This window comes from Mauremys reevesii, linkage group 1, assembly GCF_016161935.1.
Source record: "Mauremys reevesii isolate NIE-2019 linkage group 1, ASM1616193v1, whole genome shotgun sequence".
Classification (NCBI taxonomy): Eukaryota; Metazoa; Chordata; order Testudines; family Geoemydidae; genus Mauremys; species Mauremys reevesii.
The window spans coordinates 175,622,469-175,648,501 of NC_052623.1; the positions used below are offsets into that span (position 1 = coordinate 175,622,469).

The 26,033-nt window shown below is 39.4% G+C and overlaps 1 long non-coding RNA gene across 4 annotated transcripts; it reads left to right on the top strand.

The window, feature by feature from the left end:
- Positions 1-7,897: 7,897 nt before the first annotated feature.
- LOC120397032 lies at positions 7,898-25,198 on the top strand. 4 transcript variants are annotated; one of them, XR_005593633.1, is made up of 8 exons: positions 7,898-8,160; positions 8,427-8,547; positions 8,662-8,791; positions 9,164-9,248; positions 17,108-17,255; positions 20,823-20,955; positions 23,963-24,141; positions 25,059-25,198. It is a non-coding gene; the product is annotated as an uncharacterized LOC120397032 (long non-coding RNA). The 4 variants fall into 4 exon arrangements; XR_005593632.1 differs by having other exon boundaries at positions 7,898-8,085; XR_005593628.1 differs by lacking the exon at positions 8,427-8,547 and having other exon boundaries at positions 7,898-8,085.
- The last annotated feature ends 835 nt before the right edge of the window (positions 25,199-26,033 follow it).

A 26,033-nucleotide genomic window follows, 5' to 3' on the forward strand; every position in this document is an offset into this window, starting at 1 on the left:
GGAGATATACCTATCTTCTAGAACTGGAAGGGACCTTGAAAGGTCATTGAGTCCAGCCCACTGCCTTCACTAGCAGGAACAAGTACTGTTTTTTGCCCCAGATCCCGAAGTGTCTCCCTCAAGGACTGAACTCACAACCCTGGGGTTTAGCAGGCCAATGCTCAAACCACTGAAAACTTCTCCCTCCCAGGCCACTCTTATAGTCAACTCAGCCGTCACCAGCCTGGTTTATTTAGTCAAAGAAAGGCAAGAAATGCTTTTAAAAAAATAAAAGTCAAGCAGTTCTTAATCAGTCATGATATTTTTTCTCAGCTCAACTTTATGCTGCACACAATCAGCTTCTTTAAGGCCCCTAATTTGCCATGGTTCACATTATATTGTCCTGACAGTTTAGAATGGAAAAATAGAAGCCATACACAAGTTCAAAGTGCAGACAAATTCCTGTCCTACCTGTTGATAAGCACTCATATCTACCCAAAATGTGAAGATCCCCTTTCTGGCACCCTAAAACAAATTTAGCAATCTACAACAGGAAGCCCCCCCACGATCCACCTCTTATCTTAGTGGGTTTCCTTGAAAGAAAACAAATATCAACCCCTCTTCCCAACTCTATTTCATTAAGACTTTCTCCAAATCTGCCTCTGTTGCTGGTGCCTTGATTGCTTCAATTATCTTTCACCTATGATTACAGAATTCATCCCTCCTTCTAGTGCTGCTGCCATGATTGCATTTTCAGTGTGGTGATACGTAATTTAGAGGTTTGTTGTGCTAAATGGCATTTTATTTTTTTCCATGTTTTATTACTAAGTGAACCCTCATTAAAATTGGTATTTTTATTCTTAGTCTATGTAATGCTGACTTGCACTTTAAGGCGGGGGAATGGCTGTGTGTCACAGCACATCATGAGACCTTGGCCTAAAGTTTTAAAAGTTACATGATTTTGGATCCCTCAGTTTTTGTATGCCCAAACTGACACCATTTAGGGTTTGATTTCCAGAAAGTGCTGAGCAGCCACCCTCTCTAAACTAGGCCTTGTTAAGATGTCTCAAGTTGGGCACCCAAAATCAAAGTCACTAGTCACTTTTGAAAACTTGGACTCTGACTTCCATTTCTCATTTTGTTATTGACTTGTTGAGCAACCTTGGGCAAATCATTTAACTTCTCTGTGCTACAATTTTCCCATTTATAAAATGAGGATCATAGCACTTTCCTATTTTACCGAGGTGGTGTGAAAAGTAATTAATGTTTGTAAAGCACTGAAAAAGCCTGGAATTGAAAGTGCAAAGCATTCATATTTTTTCTGTTGTCCTTCTTAACAACAGGATGTGCAGAAGAACCAATTAAAATTCAATGTTTGCCAACCATGCCCAGATGGTGACTATAGATACCTCCAGTTCTAAACAGTACCAAATGGATATGGGACGATGAGCTAAGTGTCACTTGGTGCTGACTTTTTAATGGCAGCCAGTGCAAATGTCATTATCTGACCCAATGTACTTCTCCCCATCAACCAATATTAACATTGCAAAACTTCACTCTACTATTATTGGCACATGGGAAAAATGAGAATGACAAGGCCTCAATCTTGAATACAGCTCTGTGCAGGAGAATCCCTGTGTGGAATTTACTACAGGATCAATGCCTGGGAAAATACCCAACCCAGTTAGCCTACATCAGGGGTTGGTAACCTCTGGCACGTGGCTCGCTAGGGTAAGCACCCTGACGGGCTGAGCCAGTTTGTTTACCTGATGTGTTGGCAGGTTCGGTGGACCACGGCTCCCACTGGCTGCGGATCGCCGTCCCAGGCCAATGAGGGCAGTGGGAAGTGGCACAGACGAGGGATGTGTTGGCCGCGGCTTCCCACCGCCCCCATTGGTCTAGGACGGCGAACCGCGTCCAGTGGGAGCTGCGATTGGCCAAGCCTGCCAATGCAGCAGGTAAACAAACTGGCCTGGCCTGCAAGGGTGCTTACTCTGGCGAGCCGCGTGCCAGAGGTTGCCGACCCTCAGCCTACATAAAGGAGAAATTACTCATTTTGAATTTCCAAACAGAAAATATTTGCATCTCTGATAACACATTTGTGTGTTGATTCTCCAAATTAATTCTTTTCTCTTATGCTTTCTACAATCTGGAAGGCCACTTAGGGCATGCCTACACTGCAAAGAAAAACCCTTGGCACCAAGTCTTAGAGGAGACATACCCCAAGTGGCCTTCCACATTGTAGAAACCTACATAAGGCTGCAGATGCCTTGGAACTTTAGTTTCCTCATCTTCTGTACAGGCTTCAGCAGTGCAAAAGATTATTCTATTTTTGTTAATTTGAACCCTTAAAGAATAATATGGAGCTTTCAACCTGACCAGAATTGATTTGTGTATTGATATTGTTTTACTTAGGTAAAATTTATAATACAGCAAAGGGTAGGGTTTTTTTCCCATATGAGAGTTATGTGGAACAAAGGCACTAACAATGTGATAAAAAGTTCAACCTTCAATTTTAATGCATGCTGTACATTTTTGGTAATGCCTTATCCTAAGTGTCCATTATTCAGTGCTTAACTAAAGCTAAATAAAAATGAAACATTTACAGAAATACATGTAAAATGTACTTGAAAACTCAATGAATTCATTAAGTCGTGACACTTAAAATGTTAGCTATTTAAACATATATATATGGAGAGGGAGAGAAGCAGAAAAATTCAATTTAACATTTTTCAAACATCAGCGACACCATTTGCTGTCACTTTAGAGACATTAAAAGACAGGACTTGGATGGAATTCAATTTTTTTTTAAATACACCTGTACCTCGATATAACGCTGTCCTCAGAAGCCAAAAAATCTTACTGCGGTATAGGTGAAACTGTGTTATATCGAACTTGCTTTGATCCGCCGAAGTGTGCAGCCCTCCCGCCCTCCGCCCGGAGCACTGCTTTACTGCATTATATCCAAATTCGTGTTATATCAGGTCACGTTATATTGAGGCAGAGGTGTACCAATAATTCACACAAAGTGCATTATCAAGGCATTTTTTATTTCCTTTCAAAATTAGCAATTGGGCTAGAATGTTAGTGGATATTGACTTCTGTTGCATGTTAATAAATTACAGCCCAGAATTGTGATTTTTAAAAGAATAGACTGAATGTGAGGGGGGGAGGGGAGAGGTCATTACTACCTTGAGTCTCTCATGTTTAGTATTGAGAGTAAACTCAGCAAAACTAAGAATTTCGGTTGTCTTTTCTCTGTGATTTGAAAATACAGACTGAACATATAATGTCGTGGAAGCTCTATTTCCATTCTCATTTCTAACCTATAGCCTTTTCTCAATTACTGTTTCAACTAAATATGATGTACTCAAGATGGGTATTCAAATAAATGTAATATAATGAAATGCTCGGTTACTCATTAGGTTAACCTCATTAGCATGAGATTAATATAGTGATAAATAGACTGAACTGTCTTTAAGTGATGACAAACCCAAACAGATAACTAAAAATACTCCAATTGCTAATTACATAGAAAGAAATTTCAATTTTGAAAGGTATTTAATGTGGTATGACAACTCTGCCCCATCTTTAATTAAATAACTACATTTCTCATTGATATTTTAAAATAAAAATGTTTCTTATAAAGTATCATCACATCACCTGTAATTTATGGTGATGAAGTGTTTTCTGAAGTAAAACCTGTGTAATGAACCTATTGTCTGAATTGAGAGAAGAACACGGGATAGGGCATTATCTCTGCCTTTGTATATTGAGACAACAAAAATCCTGTCAATTCCTGCTGGGGAGGACCGAAGAAAGGGCAGTGGCACTTATGAGGCATTTCCACCCCAAAGAAGCCTGTCCACAGGGGTTTGTAGGGATCAGGACACGTGGCAGCGGAGTGGATGGGGCAAAGGCACCAACCACATATCCCCACATAAGCCCTGCAGTTAAAACCCTAAGCTAGCATTACCTCTCCTTTATGCTTGGAAACCCCTCCAGGGGAATTCTGAAAGCACTGGCTAGCATTGCAGTCCCTGGCAATATGATTCTGACTGAGCCATGCTACCATAAAGCCAGAGAAGAGAGTTGCCGGGGGCAGAGCCAATGCAGAAGCATAGGACCTCTGTGTGAATGGCCCTGTTGTCTGTGAATGCCTTGAGAATAATCACCTGTTTGGTGGGGGCAAACCCTCTGCCCATTCCAAACCTCACCCTCAGAGAAAACAATGCCAGCAAACGTTTTCCTGAGTTTCCAGTTTCGTGTGCAAGTACTTCACAATGCAGGGACACTCTGACCTGTGATTGTTCTGTGTGAGTTTAGTCTCATCCCATTGCCCACCCCCCACCTCTTGAATGCCAGTAACGAAGTTAGCTTTGACCAACCATTTATCTGCTTCTCACCAAAATGTCCCTGTTAAGAATGTCCTTCCTAACCCTATTCATATAGTAACAAGACTCAGGGTTTGGTAGTGGGAAAAAATGGGGGAAATCCTTAGACTGGGAGGTCTTTGGAGAAGGGATCATTTTCCTTGAGTGTTGGGAATGTTCCTAGCATGTAGTGGGTGCTACCATAAATAAATAATATATACTACTACAAATAATACTGATCTTTATATATGCATATTAATGTACATTCCCTTCTCCCCTTATCTGTCTTCTTAGATTAACAGTGACCATCTCTACCATTGTGTTTCTATATTCCCCCCACCCCCTTTCCTGAGTTATCCTCCAGGCACTATAATACAAGAACCAAAAATATTAAAAATCCTGATTATACTCCCCATAGTACCCAACCATCCTGCAGATACTGTAAGCCAGTAAACCATCCTGCCTGTGACTTCAGTTCCCCAAGAAATGGTATCCGGGGTGGGATGCACAACATGAAACAAGAAGCTTTTATTTGAATGTCTGCTTTCATTTTGAAATGTACTACTTTCAGTGGTAGCACTCAGAATTAATGGCCAAAACTGAGATTGCAGCAGTGACAGTGGTTCAAAGGTAAGTAGGATAAAAATAACATCCATCCTACTCATAAATAGATGGACATTTCCATTTTGATGGATATCTGTCTAGATTAAAAGTTATCTTGCCCACTTCTAACAATGAACTGCAACATAATCCCAAAGAGCTTAAAAAGTGTATTTAGATTGACTACCACTCTATTGTCTTTATTAAATGAAAACCATGAGAATGGTTCTGAGTGGCCAATAGCCAGATCTAAACTCACATTTCTAGGAATTTGTCCAACAATCCCTGAGATGAAATACTCAGTTGCTTCATGAAGGAAGAAGGATAGTCTATCATTCTTCGCCTTAAAAAATATTTACTGAACAATATTCAGCACATAATTCTTGGTCTGCAGCTCAGGTTGTTGTAAGGATTCAGTGTTCAAAATCAGAGCTCTATGACTGGTCGCCTAAGTTACCCAGCATATTTCTTCTCACTTGTTATATTTTTGGACCCAGGTTTCTTCAAACATTTGGACAACATTATTTTAAAATTCACTCTCTGTAAATATTCACCAATATCTACTTGAAGCTGAAAGTTTCTGAGAGCATTTTGCTCAATAAACTTTGTCAGCATCCTCAAGAGGCTTGCTAAACTGGCTTGAGGACTCCGTTGTTGCACCAAAGGTGTGCAAAAGGATTGTAGCTGGACCAAAATCAATGTTAAGTCTTAGTTATACCTCTGCAACCCCATTTTCTCCACAGAGCTTGAATACATATGTTTGCAAGGAGACACAGTATTTGTAATTAGAATATGGTTAATAATTCTGTTAGCCATGATGAGCTAGAAGAGAATCCAATTTACTCTCTCTGAGTTTTGTTGGCTCTGCAGGACTGGTAGAAATAAAGAAAAGAAGTACAACCATATTTTTATCACCAAAGTAAACATCTATAATTCTGAATACACACAGAGAGCACATCTGTTGCCATACTTATATAGTCACTTTTCCTGAACAGAATTACATTTTAACACTGCCTCATTGGATATATGCAGTACAATACAGATCATTCATCTTATATTCATGGATACTGGGTAATAACAAAATATTAAACAAATAAAAAACTTCTTTGGAAGTGAGCACCGAGGTATATAGAACAGCAAGATAAATACTGAGAAAAAGCCAAGCTGATCAATAGTGAAGGCAATGAGTCAAAGTCTGTTCTCAGGTAAGTATGGCTGAACTCCAACTGAAAGCAATGGACGTTGTGCATTCTTATTTGATGGTGAACTTTGGCCATGACTGTTAAATGCATTATGCAGAAAAAAAATCTCATTGCTCTGACCATCATACAAATTTCAGGATGAAATCCTGACTCCACGGAAGTAAATGGGAGTTTTGCCATTTATTTCAAAGGGGTCAGGATTTCAACCACTGACTAGAGTGTGGAGGTGTCTTGGAGGACTTCTGCGTGTACTGCACCCATGAAGACAGCTGTCTCCATGGCTGCAGATGACAGGAAAATGAAAGAGAAAACACATTTTCATGGCTGTACAGACTTTGTTCCAAGAATTGTATTTAGAAAGAGTCATCAAAGCAGCATCACATCCAATTCTGTTGATGTCTGAATGTTCTGACTGAACTAAAACTAAGCTATATTATGTTAATTCCTTCATGCCAAAACAGATTTTAACCCTCAAAAAAACGTTACTGTATGCCCCACAGAATATCAAATATTCATTAATACAATCAATTAGGAGAGAGAATTATTTTTTACATCTGACTATTATCACCCATATCAATAAGAAAGACAGAGACAGTCACCTAAATATGCGAGGTTAGAATGTTGTTATGTGATTGACATTTGTCAAGACTTTAACAGTGAATTAATTACAGTCACTGCCGTTATTATTTCTGAAACATGACAGGCACTGGTGATTTTATAACAAAGTATGAGAAATATTTTCCTGGCCTCACGTAACATATTATCCCATATGGGAAAATGAACATTCAAAGTAAGAAATAATTTCTTAGAGCACGGTTACACTAAAGAGTTTACAGAAGCGCAGCTACATCAAGATCTCTAATGTAGTTGCTATAAGCTGATGGGAGAGAGCTCTCCCATTGGCTTAACTACTCCAGCCCCTGCGAGCAGCAGTAGCTATGTCAGCAGGAGAAGCTCTCCCACCAACATAGCGCTGTCCACTCCAGAAATTATTTCAGTGTAACTTATGTCGCTCAGGTGGGTGATTTATTCACATGCCTGAGCAACATAAGTTATGCCGATATAAGCTTTAGTGTAGACATAGCTTAACTAAATACTTTCCTAAGGGAATTATTTCTTCTTTTATCTGCTGCTAAAGAGTTGCCATAATATTAGAGCACAAACTCCTCAAAATTCTCCTGAGAGATTTTGCATTTATTTGTGGCCTTTTGTGTCAGGTAAAACTATATTATTCTATATTATTTTCTCATTTTTTCTTGCTTTGTTTTACTTTGTTTTGCTTTCTTGCTTTTCTTGCTTTGTCATTTATCAAAGCAGCTTGATAAAATTTAAAGTCCAGTGGCTCAGCCAGGAAACCCCTTTTTTTTAAATGTCAGAGTTTGAATTTAAAGGTGAGCACCAAAATTCTCGCTGGGACATTGGAGTCCCATGAAACTGCTGATTTTTGCTTTCCAAGGGTTTCTATGCCAGAGCTGACTTTGCATCCTATGATGAAGTCACCATTAGCACCCAAACTGGTTATTCCTGCTTGCAAACTTTAATTTAGTGATGTTAAGTTGTATATTTTTATCTTGATGAACCAGTGATCACACAGGTATCCGGTCTTCATATCAGCCCATCAAATTAGTATTGCTGAGCCAGTGACCTCATAAAAGTCCATGCCTTAGCAAGCTAGAGGAACTGAGCCAGTGACATCACAAAGACTTGTGCCTTGACTTGTGCCATCAGCCCAGAAAGTAAAGGTGCTGTTCACAAAAGTCCTGGCATCTGCCAAGTAACTAAAGATACTGCAGCAGTAGCTCACAGATGCCCTAGACTCATCAGCTCAGCATGCTAATCATGGCTTAATATAAGGGGGAGCAATGTGGAAATGCAGTTGCCCCTCATCTGCTAAAATCAGGAGAGTTTCCCTTCTCTCTTCTTCTGATGGGGTAGGGGATGCTCATCTCTATCAGTGTAGTCCTCCTGCTGCTTTTTCCCTTGCTGGTGAAATGAGGATTCATCGGGTAATCTAAACTGGTATCAACAGTGGGCATCTGGCACCTGGCTGGGGAGTTTATAGGGCTCCAACTCTACTCATCATTAAGTGGGGCTGCACAAGTGTCCCCCTACTGTGCATGTGCTATTTTGAAGATTTAGTAATAAGCTCTTGGCTAGCTAAAGGGATACAAAACAAGAGTTGACACAGGAAGAAAATCCTAAAGGAGCGATTTTTAATTAACTTTAAACTTGATTTGCTTGAAAATCTTGAAAATTCAACCTGTATTTACAGATCTTGCACTGTCAGTTTGGGGAAGATACAGTATATTCTGCAAAAGAGAATCTCTGCTTTAAGTGAAAAACTCAGTATGACCTCGAATATGGAACCTTCACCAGCCCCTCCACAATATCTAGTTAGTGAGGGTCAAAGCTTATATTACTGTGTATTTTTAAATAATTTTCTGTTAAGATTTTCATGCCTTTGTATATACTGGTGTAAATAAATCTTCTTTGTTTATTACCCTCAGAGTGAGATGCTTAATTGGGGAAGAAAAAGAGGCTAAAAAGATACTTATAACCTATTCCATCTGCATTCAAGGCCTGTTAAATGATCGGTGAGAGATACAGGAAAGAGATCAAGAAGCTGCACTATGTAAGGTAAAACAATTAAGTGGCAGAGACTGCATATAAATCAAAAGAAAAGACCCACCAATACAATTTGTTACAGACTCAGGCAGTACTAAAGGAAGTTGTCTGTGACAGAGCCATATTGGCATTTCTGCTTCGTTGTGCCCAGTGCAATTTATTCTCTACAGGGATTTTAAGTATCCTCCTATGCAATCATTTGACTGGCATTTTGGAAAAGTGCCTTTTTCCTAACAGTTGATAAAACTCAAGCTAGATTATTCAAAGAAATGACATAGAATTTGTCACAGACAGAGGTCATGGTTTTGGGCCAAGTTATTTAATTCACTATGGTGCATAAGTAAAATGAGAAGATCCTAAATTTTTCATTCCTCTTTTAAATAGAGTATGAGTTTTCAAAAAACTGCTAGTGAACACAGTTACTGAGGAGAAGGATGTCCAAGCACAGAATACTGTATCTCAAGTACAGGTATTTTCCAGAGTTTTAAATGTATTTACTGAGCTCCCTGTTCTTTTTTCACTTCTCATCTCCAGCAGCCAATGTTATTTATAAAGAAGGTTGTATTCCAGCTTCCATACTAATTTGCCCCCTATTTTCATTTGCTCATATCTTCCCTTCTGAGCTGAAATTTTCCATGTTTGATCTTAGACATATGTGTATTACTCAGCCATATACTCGCTGAGCCATTTTTAAGTTGTGTTTGCAAGGAAAAAAAAACCACACTATCCATGTGTTGTGATGAAACTTTATGCTTGCAGTAATGACACACGTCTGAGTCTAAACCTTGGTGCATATGGCTTGTTTTAAAGACCAGACTGTGATTAGACCTGACACCACTGTGAAGGAATGTAAGGATTCCTTGACATTTCATTGAATGGCCATATTAGGGCTTCCTGGATATTAGCTCTGGGCCCTTGGGGAGCGCAGGAGCTACATGCTTCTTCTGGAAAGGAAATGGGCCATGGACTTCAAGTAGACTCAAGCACATGCTTAACTGCTGTCCTGAATAGAGATGTTTTCCTAGTTTGGAGCTAAAATATGCAACTGAGCCCTAACACATGAAAAACAGCCAAGTCATTGACTCACTGAATATTTAAATATTTGCATTGCATTTGAATATGCAAATTTCCACTCTAGCCCCCATCCCACAAGTTGTGCAGGCATGTCCATGCAGCCACACAGAGTCTCATTGATTTTATATAGGCATCCATCTACGTGGAGCAGCTTTCAGGATTGGGGCCTCTATGAATAATTCTTAACAGTATCATTTCACACAGGTTCCTAATGCTGATACTCAGCCCAAACTTCTGGAAGAAAATATTTGTCATAACTTGCATTATTAACATTTGAAAATATTATATATAGTCATTAGACCTTAATGTTTCACTGAAATGCTTTACTTAAAAAAAAAGGACTGTTGAAGGACTGCAATAGCTTTACAAAGTGTGTTTAAGTTCATTAAGGTGAAAGGCCAAAAAAGCTGCTAGAGGAAGAACTACAAAGTTGCACAAAAATATTCTAAAGTCACCATATCTCCCGTAGCAGAATCTATGATCTAAGAGAAAATAATAATAATAAAAAGATTTAACTGTTTGCATTTTTAAAAGCTGCATAATATATATCAATTGGACAGACTGTAGATGAAAAAGATTTTTCACTAGGAAAATTCTTTAAAGTTTGTCATATTGTTCTTTGATTTCTCCAGAATTTGAAAACCCTTCACACCAGTTTTCTTAAATTCTGTATAACCCTTGGTCATATAATTTGTATCGGACTCTTAGAATACATGAAAATCTAGCTATTTCAACTGTGTAATAATAAAGTGTATTTTGCCTTTTCAGATCTTTCCTTTACACCATTTCACTGTGCTTATAGTGCACATGAAAGGGCAAAATAGATACAGACTGTAATAACATCTCTGAATGAAAGGAGCATCAGCAGCTCATCCATGACCAGTGTCCTATATGTTTAGTGTTGGTACCCAGTTATGCTATTTCCTATCTCAATTGCTTGTTTTTTTATGTGGCCCTGATGAATATGAACACTTACATTATATGACATGCTACCGTACAATTCCAGTAATCCAGTAACCTTTTGAAGAATACACAAAACTTTTAGATAATGAGTTGAGCCCATTCTAGAGTCTCCCAACTTTGAACACAGACTTCAAAACTACCAGTTCTTCCATTTACAGAGCTACTGAGGTACCCATTAAAATATTGATTTTGAGTCTTATAGAGAACCAATAAATTATACTGGATAGATTCTTCCATTGCATGTGTCTCCCACTGAAGTCAATAGGAGCCATGTGCAATGATACTGCTGGGCTAAGGGGAGCTCATGTCCATCAGAATAGCCCTCCTGCTGCTTCATTACCAGCTGGTGAAATGAGGACTCCTCAGGTAACCTAAATTGGGATCAGCAGGGGGGTTGTGTTGCACCACTACGCCTTACTAGTCTCATTTTGCAGTCCATAACTCAACCCCACTAAGATTTTTCTCTCCAACATCATATAAGTCTGGCTTTTGTTTCCATCACTGATGTATGTAACCAAATGACTCACAATCTTTTGCAGCCCTGTATTCGCTATCCTCCATTGTCAACAATACATACTTCTGATAGTGCTTTCCCTTTCTCATTCATAGTGCATATGCTGCATTTTCCTAAACACATTTCTTACTCCATTCTGTTTTAGCCTCTGTGCACATTCAGATCACCCAGCACCAACAGCAGGCTCCTCAGAAGCTGCTGTATCCACTAGTGCCTGTAAGTCTTGGTGGAAACTCTCCTTCTCCTCTTCATCACATCCTTGTTAAGATGCATGCACTGATGTCACACACATGACACACTTTAACTTGGCTCATACAACCATCAGTCTGTCACTTCCTCTAATAACTTCAAACGCACCTTTTGTCATCTGTGTAGGTTAAGTTGATAAGTGCTTGGGGCCCAGTTAGAAGGCCTCTTCATATATTGATCTATCTACCTTGTGAGCTTAGAGGAACCTGGCATTGACTAGAAAATAGCAATTCCTCTTAAATAATTTCCTTTATCTGTTGATAGAATCCTCTATTGCACTGAGACCCAAAAGTATCATTCTGCAAAGCATTAGATGTGTATGTTTGAACCTGAGCACACGGTAAAGTGTGTATGAATTACCAGCTGGCCTGTTTGACCCTAGTTCTTTTTAACGTACCTCATCTGAGACTTTATATTACTTGACCATAAATAACAGGATACATGTTTGTGTTTTGTTGCAACTATTTATTAATCCTGTGTAACCAAAGAAGCCATATTTATTTTTGCTTCTGAACTGTATATTCTTCTACTATTATATTCTCAGCTTTTGTGTCTATTTAAAGAGACATATTCTTTTAACAGAACTGAGAAATACTATTGTTTGTGAATGAATGGTTATTAATTGATTAGGATTTTAATATTAAGTGGTCTGATCTAAGATTACTGCCTGAGTAAGAAATACTTTACTGAACGAACTGGGTGTTGAAATAGTAGGCAATGTTCCCTGGCTACAAATCCAAAAGTGCTTATAAAAATAATAATAAACCTATAATGAATTACTAATGAATTAAAACATTATATCAATTTAGTTTGCTGGTTTCTTCTAAAATCAACTGGCACCCTAATATGTATTAATCATTAGGCACTCTTGTCATCCCTACATTAAACAGCATTAGATACTTGTCTATTTTCCCCCTTAACTCATACAGAATTGGTTCAGTAACCACAGTTACTGCATGGGCTTCCTTTTACTGATATTCACTAGATCCTTCTCAGTGTATCAATACATTTCTTTTTCATGCATCATATAATCAAATACTATGTTCGTCTGAAAGCCCTCCTCAATCTTGTTTCTACGTGATTCTTTAAAAAAATTTGTTGAAATGCAAATGTAATCCCAGTGTAGGAAAATTAATGCATTGCATCCATATGAAATTCATCAGACATTTCATATACTACAGAGGTTTATAGACAGTTCTTTTTGAAGTTTGTCTGTATAGCACTGAATTCTAACACAGTATTATATATCTAACTGGAAATGCCTTTATATTTATTCCATCTGCTTATCTGTGGAGGAAGTAGTTGTAATCTAAAGAACTCATGTTTTAAATCAATTGCAAATTAACAGCCCAATCCTGCAATCTTTATTTACACGAATAGTCCTTCATCAAGTAAGGACTGGAACCTAATTAACATAGTCTGATTCCTTGCTCAAATACAAATTACCATTTGACAGTTGATCTCATTCTCTGATATAGATTGACATTCATTGTTGTACTTACCACAGTGGTTCAGGTTGTAGCAGTATTTCCATTATAAATGATTATTTATCAGGAGATGATATTTTTATCACAGAAATTCCCATCAGGCTGAGTTTAGGCATATTATCAAATTTGGAAAAAAATTGAATATTTTTTAAGTTAAACAGGTTAGTGGTTCTATATATTTCTACTCTCGCCTCTTCCTCAGATTTCTGTAAAAAAAGAAAAAAAAACCCACAAATATATAGGGTTGAATTCTCATCACAGTTACACCAGCATAACCCTGGAGTATCTCCACTGACTTCCACAGAGTTAATGATATAACTGTGATGTGTATCTAGGCCTAATTATTTTTTCCACAAAAATGTTGAAGGCCATGAGTTAAAATATGAGTAGCTGCCTATAAATAGTTTATTTAAACAGTTACCAGTGGAGGGTTATTTTGTCCAGACAATTTCCCACTGTGCGTGCAGAGTACTGTCTTAATAGCCAAAAGAAGCTTCTTCCTTGGCAAGGAGCAGAATCTACTGCACAGAGTTGTTCCTTCACTGGAGGAATCCACCTTCTGGCTGGGGGAAGGATGTTCCAAGGGGAACAGTGGGGGCAAAAAAACTCATTGGCATCACGACTGAACTTGGTAAGTGTATGGAGGGGATGGTATGATGAGACTGCCTACAATGGCATGTAGCCAATCTGCAACTGCTAGTAGCCAATGTCTCCAACAGCTGGTGATGGGACACTGATGAGGAGGGGTCTGAATTACTACAGATAATTGTTTCCCAGGGTCTGGTCGGTGTATCTTGCCCACATACTCAGGATCTAACTGATCATCATAATCAAGGTCTGGAAGGAATTTTCTCCCAGGTCACATTGGCAGAGACCCTGTTTTTTGTTTTGGGTTTTTGCCTTCTTCTGCAGCATGAGGCCCAAGTTACTTACAGGTTTAAACTAGTTACAAATCTCTGTAACCTGAAGTCTTGAAATCATGAGTTGAGGACTTCAGTGACTTAGCCAGAGGTTAGGTGTGTATTACAGGAGTGGGTGGGTGAGGTTCTGTGGCCTGCAATGTACAGGAGGTCAGACTCAATGAACATGATGGTCCCTTCTGATCTAATAGTCCATACGACACTTTCTCCTCCCCACGCCCGGCCCAACCATCCTCTTCAGTGGCCTCTGCTCCTAATGGGTAGCAAAAAGAGGGATCTCTAGTTTTTACTCCCCCCACACGCATACCCCCTTCCAAGCTGTGGAGAAGAAAGGGGACTTCAAGAACTTCTATTCTGCCTGTGGCCTGCTCCACACTCACCTGAAAACACTGGAAAATGGCACTCATTTTGAAAAGGGAAGTACTTCATGGAATTCTCTGTAGTGGAACATCAGCCACTGCTGTAGGAGAAACTTTTAGTTATGAAGAATAATAGGGGAAATGACCATTCATCCTTAAAAAAATAATTCAAATGTAGTGAATGCACAAGATTTCATTGAGTTTTAACTATATGGGAAGTTGGAACAGTGTGTTTTACTGAGATAACTCGTAGGGTGGAGGGGTTGAAGAGGAAGGATAAAAATCTCCAATTTTGAATGGTACATATCTTAAAGGATTCCTTACAAAAAATCCTTCATGAATTAACAGATTTACCTGTAAATTCTCATAAAATATATTCTGTACTCAAAGAGTAGGAGTCGTAATTTGGGGGAGCATATTTTTCTCACACACCAAAATGACTGAATCCCTGCTTTAAGCACAAAATTCAACTCGTGCTTAACTATGGAGGTGCGACTGATGCTTCATTGTGATTTGAAATCTATAAACTAAAGCATCTTCACTTGGCTCAGCATCTCAAATATTTTGCAGTTTCAGTTTCTCTCCTGTTCTCTGCCAAGGAGAGGAGAGGGAAGAGCTCTCCCTACCGAAAAATTAAATTTCTTCTCGTTCTGGCTCTGCTAGTTAGTCTCTCTCACCTGCACTTTCTTCCTATGCCTTCTTATATTACCTGTGTTAATGGACCAATTTGCTCATTAGACCTCCCACAGCCCATACTAATCCACTAATTAGGGTGAGACAGGTCCATCCTAGAGGGAATTAATTTGTATTTAAGCAACCTGAGTGCTGGCTCAGCATTTGGTTCCCAGAACTCTGTCACAGAAGGCAACAGTTTTACTTCTGGATGTGCCACCTCTGATTTACCAAATGCTTAATGTCAAATAGAATAAGAATGGCATATAGGGTATATCTTTATACATGTACAGATTAGCTCCCAGCAAGCCATATTACTCAATTTGTATGTTTCAAATTTTAACTGACCTGGTTTCTTTCAAGAAATATTTATAATCCTGGCAGATTACCCATAACATCATAGTTTGGAAAGAGATTTAAATTCAGTTGTTAGTTTTATACTGAAAAAATCCATTTCTGTCCCAAGAGCAACCCATAAATGGCTAAAAACAATTCACTTTCTCCCAGAATTTTTTTTTTTTTTAAAATCAGGGCTCTAGTGAGTGAATGGGAGAAGTGGATTTCAGAGCCTCGGCCCCTTGTAGAAAAAACCCTGCCACCAGCTACCTTCCTTTAAGACAAATGGCTATGTAAAATATTACAGATGGACTAGACAGATGTTCCTAAGCCTGTGACTGCCAGAATCTGGGAGTGGACAACAGGGGATGGATCACTCGATAATTACCCTGTTCTGTTCATTCCCTCAGAAGCCTCTGAAGCAATATGATGACTCAGCAAGCACTGCTGTTTGCAGAGTGCTGCCATTTTGATGTGCATACCCTTCAAAAGACCTTTTTCTTATATTAAAGATTGCAGTGCCTCAGACTCATATCTTGAAAATAAAGTGTTCTTCCAATTTATCACACATGTAGGGGAGGGACTTCACTGAGTGTGTCTCTGGTAGCTGCAGGCTGCTAAGGAGACTAATGCTATTTCTGAGCTTAATACCCTGGCTATGATGTAACTCCTTTATTTTTATCCACACGTTCTGTGTTACAGTGAAGTGAAACCATTTTTTTCTAAGCCCTCAAAGAATGGCATTTAGATATCAAATACACGTTCAAAACATTTTTCATTTACTTTCTGTTTTCATAGTTTTCCCGTAAAAGGATCCAATGTGCATCCAAGTTAACTAAATATTTTGAATCAAGCAAATAATTCTGAAAGGGGGAAGAGCAAAAATTATATAGCATAGTGCTTGTAAAAATGCGCTAAAATTTTAACTGCCAAGGTTAACATTTCTGGGCATTCAATCTATTTTGGGAATATGCATTGTTGGATAAGATCTTGGTACTACCAAAGTATGTTTCCCTAACAGTCAGTCACCAACATGATTACCATTGTTGATCTGTAGGGTCAGTAACTGAATCTATCCACAGAATTCAACATAAGTTAACTTTATATTATATAGCCCCATCTTTGGGCCTAAACCCATTAAACTGTCATCTGTGGGGTTTTGTCATTTTTACTTGAGGGGACTAGTGAGAGTTTGCATTCTTTACTTGTTTTTAAAATACATCTAAGACTAAACTATTGTATCCTGAAAACTCCATTTTACGTCATACTTTGTCTCCTGTTAGCATGGTTGCAAATAATAACAAATTTAATAACTTTTAAACAGCAGGGAATCAGAAATACCAGCATTAGAAATATTTAAATTAGACATTTGATATATAATTCTTCATTCCCCATCAAATGCTGTCGAGCTTTTGTTGCCCACTTCAATGGACAGGAGTATGTGAATTGTATTTTTAAGGTGCTTTCTTTGATGTGCAAATAAACAACAAAGTTCAGATAAGAAAATTCAATATATTTGCTGTGTACTTCAAGTCAGCGAATGAAATAGATGAAGTGCACTTGTTTTATTTTGACAGGGGAAAATGTCACACGGCACATTCAAAATGAAATGTAATAATTGCAGGAAAATATACTTTAATGTTATTATAACAACAGGATACTGGAGATGAAAGAATGAAAATAACATTTCAATATCTCTGCTAAGGGATAGATGAAAATTGTGCACTGAAAATGTATTTTTTACCTTGATACAGGTCCAGTGATCAACCGTAAAACAGTTTTCAGTTACCCAAGAGTTCATAATATTCCTTCTTCTTCTTGGGCTGCCACCTTGACGTGGTGGAGAAGCTTCCGCATACTTAAGACCTCAAGAGTGATGCCGTCAGAAGTCCTTTACTCCTGGTAGGGTCACCAATGGCAGTAAGGTCAAGGTACCAGACAATGGAGGAGAAATACCCAGTCATCTTGGACCTCCTTGCCACTGGACACAGGTGCCTCTTCCACCAAGATTTGTGTTGCTGCTGGTGCACAACATCTCCCCGACATTAAAAGTCCTGCGGCGATGAACGAGTGGCAACAGGGATTGGCAAAATGATCACCAGGAGTCCCTAGACAGAGACCCACACGCAGGCAGTGACCGCAAGATGGTTTTCATGTGCCCGTGGACTAGGATCTGGTGGCATTTTCAGCAGTAGCGGTCATGACTGAGCAGGCCTTTTTAGGAATCCCTCTGGTTCAACCCATATGGGAAATGGGCTAGAAAAGGTGCCCCAAACATAGGCTATCCCATCATACCTGACTGCATAACCGCATCCAGAGGGATCACTCCCAATGCGGTTGTAAAACCATAATGTTTCTTGCAACTTGGAATTTCCATGCCCTAATAGAAGGATCAAAGAGTGAAAGACCCAAATGCAGAACAGCAGTTTTTGCCTGAGAACTCTTGAGGTATAACACTGACATTACTGCTCTCAGTGCAACAAGGCATGCAGATGAAGGCCACTTGAGGGAAGAGAGCAGCAGTTACACTTTTTTTCTGGAAAGGAAAACCAGCAAGTGACAGGCGAATCCACAGCATTGGCTTTGCAATCAAAAACCTTTTAGTCAACTGCCTGCCTGAGCTCCCTGTAACCATCAACAAGCACCTTATGACCCTCGCAATCTAACTGGTCAATAAGTCATTTGCCACTATCATCTGTGCATATGCACCAAAACTTGACACTGAAGAACAGAAAAAAATTCTTCTACACTGACCTCAATGAAATTTTGTCATCCATTCCAAAAACAGATAAGATAATCCTCTCAGGGGACTTTAACACAAGAGTTGGACGAGACTCTAACATACGGAGTAGCACTGTTGGGAAGGAAGGAGTGGGCAAGACCATTTCAAATGGCATCCTTCTACTCAGCAAATGAGCAGAGCATGACCTTGTTATCACAAATACACTCGTCAGAAAAAGCAACAAGTACAAAACAACTTGGCAATACCTCCGCTCAAAACTGTGGCACCTCCTAGACTATGTCATTGTAAGAACACAGGATCTAAGAGATGTCTAAATCACCATGAGAGGTCATGAGAGGAGCCAATGATTGCTGGACTGACCACTGCCTGGTGAGGTCAGTCATTTCCATCAGGATTGCATCGAAATATAGAAAGTAATCCACATCACACAGACGGCAATATAACATCCAAAGACTTCAATCCTAAGTGCATCAAGAGAACTTCCAAACACTCCTCGTGAAAAACTGACCATGTGCACACCTGGAAATGAAAACACAAGTGTTGAAGAAGATTGGGAAGCCCTAATACAGACCATCCATGAGGCTTGTGGGGACTCCATCGGCCTTGCTACCTGCTGCCATCAGGAATGGTTTGACAATAACAACGTTGAGATTACATCCCTTTTGGACCAGAAGAGAAAAGCTTTCTGTGACTGGCAAAACCACCACTATCCAGTCAGAAGCAGAGCTCTTTCCATCAACTCAAAGCTGAAGTTCAAAGGAGGATCCGAGAAATCAAAAACAAATGGTGGGAGGACAAAGCAAAAAGAAATCCGAACATTTGCTGACAGACATGATATGTGGAGCTTTTCTTGTGAGAGACAAAGACCCTGTATGGACCAAGCTCATGTGGCCTCACACAATGAGATCCGAAGGTGGTAGTACCCTTCTTAAAGATAATGAATCCCTCAAAGAGCAATGGAAGGAACACTACCAAAAGCTTCTAAATAGAGAATTGACTGTCACTGACAACACCGTCGACTCAATCCCTCAACACCCAATCTGGGAAACTCTTGCCAATCCACCAACACTTGAGGAGATCTTGAAAACAATTAAACAAATGAAGAACAATAAAGCACCAGGTCCTGATGGCATACCAGCTGAAATACTGAAAGTGGGGGGAGAAACCCTGACTGGCGAAGACTTGTCAGAGAGGGAACGTCCACTTTTGAGGAAAATCGAAGGAAAGACAACTGTCACGCAGCAATCGTGGCCCAACTCTGTCTTCCAGCACCACCTGCAACATCTGCCAGTGAGCCTGTGGCTCAAGGATCAGACTCCTCAGTCACCAAAGGACCCATGAAAAATTAAAACCTGTGAAAGAGATCATCCTCGACCTCAAGGGATCGTCAATGATGACGATAGTATTCCTTAGCTACAGGAAATACTGAGACGTTATCCAGTTACCTAATGCAATTATTGAATAGTTGTTTTTTTAAGAATGATTGCTGTTGTTCAATCGCCTGTATTTTAAGCTGTCCAAAGCAGGTTAAAATTAACAAAAGTCCAGCTTGACAAATTATATAAAACTGTTTATAAAAATAAGCAAAATACTGGTACAAAATGGATGTATTTAAGCTAAAAACTAATTAGAGATCTTCTAGGGTTCTGGTGAGGTCACAAAATTGCTAGAGCAACAGATAGAAGCAGTGCTAAAACAGACAGATGAAGCCATAATTGGAATCACCAGTTAACTGGGTAATTTTGATGGGAGGAGGTTGCCACCTCTTTCTGGACATTGCTTTTCTGGGAGTAACTTGGTAATTAGCTTAAGATAGCAAGTGGAATAGTTTGAAGGAGCCAGTTTTACCTTTATGGCTGATACCTCCCCACAAGTTGCTCAGAGCACAAGATTTATCATCAGACTGTTGCGCCTTCATTGTCCCACATGAAAAGACCACCTTCATCAGGTTTGGCTACATTCCTGAGCAACACCGGGAACATGAAGCAGACACTCCTGATTCTACCTCCTCCTTAGCATCCCTCCTAAAAGAAATAAAAGAAAGTGTTAAAATTAAGTTTTTATTAACCTTTTTTAAAGTTTCGATTAGTTTCAAAGTTTTTCCCCCTTCATCTGTGTGTTTAGTAAAAGGTTTAAGAGTTTTTGTCCCCTATTCCCTCCTAACGGCTGTTAAAATGGAAGGAAACCAGAGTTATCAAGGATTTTAAAAATACCTTATCTCAGTTGAGCCCAAGTCACCTCTTCCTAATCAAAGCAACATCACTAGAAAATTACAAATTTCATTTCCTAAATATATATATTGGATTCTGTTCTATTCTATGCTGGTTCTTATGCCATAATCGTCACCGCAGGATCTGAGCAAATAATTTTCAAGGAATAATTTGGTACATTTTTACTTTTTTTTTTCCTGTTCACATATTGCCCATCAAATTTCAAGATACTATTGTTATTAGAAATTATTCATTTTCCAGGATTTCTACACAACCCTTTGATGCTTGGTAAATACTGCACCTAGGTTTACAACTACAGCAACACACCACACACACTATAACTCCACACATCAAATTAAAGCTCAGCAGCTTGTTTGTTAAGGATCTAAAACTTTGTCTGTTTGTTTCACAATTGCAAGATGAGTTGGAGTGAAATCACGTAGAGCAGTCTGAGCTCACATGCTTCACCAATGTACTGAGAACTAACTGCATTTTAAAACTATTTTCAATTTCTAGGCAGAGAGGTGCATTGGCTAGATGGTGTCATTTGACCTGAGGCTAACAAAGTATCACTTCAAGCTCCACAGAAACGTCAACACACTGTTGAAATTATCAAACAGATTTCTTCTCTCTGCAAATGAAAACGAAGGTGAAATTAAAGAAAAGTAATAATCTGCAGCCAAATGGTGCTATGTAATTCGCATGGGGGCATTCGTAGCTCTGTATCATCTTAGCTGCTACTTGTAATATAAATGCTGTGAAATAATGGGTAGAACAACATACCAGTTTTCAGCAAAGGTGGCCTAATTCTGCTCCCTTTGAGGTTGATAGCAAAATTACCATAAACTTCAACAAGATCATATCCAGATGTATTAGCTTTAATGAGTTCTTATAATCTTTATACTTCATTACTTGTACAAAATATACTACAATGTAGTTATTGTGTTATCAATAAAAAGCTATTTTCAGAATAAATTACTAGTAGAACGATGCAGATTACGGTGCAGAATATAGCCTCTGACAGACACTAAAGCTCACCTTTTCTTAACATCTAAACAGCAGGTGCACACCGTACCTTCTAAATTTCTGTGCGGTCACTATCACACAACTCCACTGACTGCAATGTATTACTGTGTAATAATAATCTTGGAATTATTGGTTATAATTTAAAATGATTCAAGTATATGCAGGTGTGTATCAGTTATTTTTATGCAACACTGCAAATATTTTTTAGGAATGTGAAATTATACTACCTGTTTTCAGTTTTAATAAATAAGACAATCCAATGATTGATTTACATGCATATACTACTATACTGGAATGTGTGGAAATACCATGCATTAGCGGTTAGAATCCTCTTGTCAAATTACACAGATGAGCTGTGATAATTTTGCTATGATTCTTTATTTGCTGACACATTACAAAATCAAGGATGCCAGGTTTTTCAACAACTAGCCCTCTGGGCTTTCAAAACAAGCTCTAAACAACCCACTTTTTAACCTACTAACATTAAGCACTGCACTGCTGTTAAAAAGTTATAGTAACACAAAATAGCAGCAATGAACTTACAGACTGCATAATATAAGAATAGTACAGAGGGTTTGTTCAGTCTATTTTTCTAGCAGCTGGGTATACATGTACTGAGAGTAAAATAGACTAAATGTTCATTGTGGTGCTACTTTTCATTTTTAGTTTAGTTGGCTATTACAATAATACAGATCTCTATTTTTAGGGGAGGGGGGCAGTGTTGAAGTGGCCTATGTATGTAGCAATTAAAGGAAAGTTCTCCACACAGAAGAAGTAAATATGATCTGAGCGTCTCAGCTCCTCAGACAAAAAAAGTTCTCTCCAATACTTTGCCTTTGTCTCTCTGCACAGTGTGGTGGTAGCTGTAATTCTGAGCCCCTTGTCAGTTCTTCAACTTGCATCCTTCTTTATTAAGCATATCACTACCATATTTGCAATTAGCTTCCTGAAGTCTTGTTGAAAACAACATGGCAACCTGATTTACTCATTTTAAATAGCTGAAAGAAATGTGTCTTTACAGTGTGTTTTTCATTGTTGTTTATACTCTCTATTTTCTGGGGCATGTAAAACTACATATGGTGTTGTGCAACCGTTTTTTTTAAACAATAATTATACAATCTGTTTTCAATTTGCCCAAGGTTTATGACTTATATTAAAAGAGACTTTTTCCTGATTTGCTTTTGAATATCCTCAATCCAATTATAAAAAAAACCTGCAGAGATGTTGAGCAGTGCTGCAGAACGTGAAAAGCCTGATATGAATATCTAAATACAGAGGGGAAAATATGCACTAATAGTGATCCAAATAGGTGCCGAATTCTATTGTATTCCATGTATGAGATACTGTGCAAATGGTTGAATAAGTTAATTAGCATATTTGCATATAACCATAAACTTAATCTCATGGTCAACACACACTGTTCCAAACAATGGTGAGAGTAGGGTGACCGGACAGCAAATGTGAAAAATCAGGACAGGGGTGGGGGGTAATAGGAGCCTATATAAGAAAAAGACCCAAAAATTGGGACTGTCCCTATAAAATCGGGACATCTGGTCACTCTAGGTTAGAGTAAAATTAGGAATTGCACAAAGTTGGTAGCTCTGGTGAAGATAGCTGGGTGGGGGAGTCTGAATAGAAATCTGACTGGTAGCTGGGTGAGTGGCTGATGGGACTGTTGATACTGCTGGAGGTTAGGCTGGTGCTAAGGCTTCTGGAGGGCAGGTATTGGGGGCAGAGGTTGTTGGAAGGAGCATGGGGCTCTTGATGGGGGAATACAGGGGCTGGGATTCCTGAGGTATAAGTGGGTTGCAGGGAACTGGGGTCTCTTGGAGGGGAGGTAAGAGGGTGATCAGGCAGCTGTGGGAAGCCTGGTATAGTTGGCTGCAGAGAAGAGGGGAAGGGAGTCTGGGGCAAGTGTGGAATACCTCACCTTTTGCTGCTACATGGGCATTTGCTACCACCTCCCCAATGCTTGTTCCTGGCCCTGATCCAGCAGGGAGAGGTGGAGCTTGGTGGCTTCTCAGCAAGCACAACAGCAGTCACTCGTACCCAAAATGCAAAACTGCTGGTAAACTCTGGCTGCCTTCCAGAAACTCTGCAGCCTGGTGCACGAGAGTCCAGATGTGACTTGGCAGTCACACATTGGGCACTCCCGTGGCACAGTCACATCTGCTTCATGGCATTGCCTTTAACTATAGGTCTGCAACAAATAGACAGCAATATCCCTGTTGTATGCTACCTGCTGCCTCTGGGTACTGTATAAACCACCCTATGGAAGTAAGACCCCATGATGTGTGCCAGGATTATGTAATATTGTTCAGAACTATGGCCGGTATCGGAAACCAACAGGGGCACATATCACAGCAAGTGGCTAGTGAAATAGCTTTGTTCATTTGCACTGACGTATTGTACTGATAGTTGCAGCATAGGTGTAGGTCCTAGATAGATGCTGTAGTGGCTGCACATGCTATAGTTCTACTGAGATTATGCCCTTTTACAAAGAAAACTGGCGAGATGAAAAATTTACCAACTAACTTGCACATAATAGGTTTGAGATTGATCTATTGGATTTATTGCTCTGGAAAGGTTCTAGTTCAGCTCATTATACCTCTTGTTGTGGCTTTCCCTAGGTTTCTATGTTAAATGTAAATTTGTGACATTTAACAACAGAGCAGTGGAAGAACAGAGAAACATCAATTTACAAACAAACAGAAGGGCCCTGTTTGAATTCCTTCAGGCACAGAAACAACTTGTTAAAGAATTGAAAAATCAACATCTGCCCTACATAGCCTGATGGAATACATCTAAGGTAAAATGTCCTACTTAATATTCAAGACAAATATTTTCAGAATTCCTGTTCTGAATTTCCTGTGTTTATTCCTAATGGCAGTGAATCAAAACTTTTTAAAAAATAATTAGATTATTCCTTTTCATGGTAGTTTGAATTTTGTTCTGTGGTTTGCTAAGTTAAATTTTGAAATGCTTCCCAACTCAAAGTCTGCTGAAAGATCCCCATCAAACAAGACTGTAACAGTGACTGCATGGCGAAGAATGGTTCCAATGACCCTCCCTGCTTTTAATCTTTCTAGGCTCCCTCATACCGTTCAATAAAATGTGTCTGCATAGTTCTGTCTCAGCTGCAGCAGGGTAACCAAGTCTCCTATGCCTGAGTGCCTTCACATTGTCCACTCAAAGGGAGATTTCCTCCCCATCTTCAGCCATGAGAAAGGACTACCTGTGTGTAAAGCCCGCACAGAAGATTCTACACCATCCCTTGCCACACTCCATGGTGACGGGTGTGCCTAGAAAGTTATGGGGATAGGAGGTGGAGTGGCCTGAGTGCTGTATGCTCTAGCAATCTTCAGCTGTGGCAGCACCCACTTGGACTTCCAAATTGCTCTAGCTAGGATCATGATGCATAAACATTTGTTTGTCTCAACTCTCTTCAGCTGTGCTGAGCAGAACTTTGGCACAGTTAAGGATCTGGACTTCAGACCTGAACAATGATTCATGAACAGAATTTGCTTCATATCTTGTATGGATCCAGTCATAATAGCAACAGTCCTAACAGAAGGAGAGTTTGGGGCTGTGATCCCACCATCACTAGCACAAAAGGACTTTCCTCACTCTTCTTTTTGGGCCCAATTTTCTGCACCTACTCTGCTTATAATGAAAATGTTAGGCCTCATTGCCAGTTTCGCTCATAATAATGTATTGTTTCTACAGCATTAGATACACCACATCAGCCCTCGGCCCGCGCCGCTTCCCGCAGCCCCCATTGACCTGGAGCAGCGAACCAGACGCGGCAGATAAACAAACCATCCCGGCCCGCCAGGGGCTCATCCTCGTGGGCCACATGCCAAAGGTTGCCGATCCCTGGTCTACGTCATAAAAGAGCTTTTTTAAAGAAATGCCTATTTCATGTGTTCGTCGTTATTAGCAACAAGGTTATAGGAGTTTAAATTATTTAAATTAATTCATTAATCTAAATGCATTGACTCCAAGGAGGCATTTATTCCAGAAGTGCTGATTCTACATATTGGACAGGGGACAGTGAGCGCTCTGAACTGGCTAGCCTAACCCCTCACCTAATATTAGCTCATAATAAAAAAGGACATGTTTAATCAAATTATTTAAATTCAAAGAGATGAAACCAGACACTGACTATTTCCAGAAATGCCTATTCAGCAGTGAGGAACAAAATGCATAGACAGATTTATAGGAGTCTTCATGTCTGATATAGGCAGTGCACTAAAAGTTAGTATAGCAGTCTTTGTGACCAGGACAGGTAGATCTGTTGCATGAGCTAGATTTGCTTATAGAAAGCTGGTAATTTATTTAGTAACCATGAGTAGCTAAAAACTTTAGCATTTGTATCTATTTATATCTGTATCTCACATCATAGCTACGTGAGCTATGTGATATCCTTAGACATACTTGTGAGAAATGCAGACAAGACAGACAGGCATGTATCCCGAGAAAGGGAAAACGGCTCGTAGGTAGCAGTTTTAGACTGAGCTGGATGAGCAAGTGTCTTAGAGGGGTGATTACGAAAAAACAGAAAGCGTACAAGGAGTGGAAAATGGGAGGGATCAGCAAAGAAACCTACCTTATTGAGGTCAGAGGGTGTAGGGAAGCAGTGAGAAAGGCAAAGAGCCGGGTGGAGATGGACCTAGCGAAGGGGATTAAAACCAATAGCAA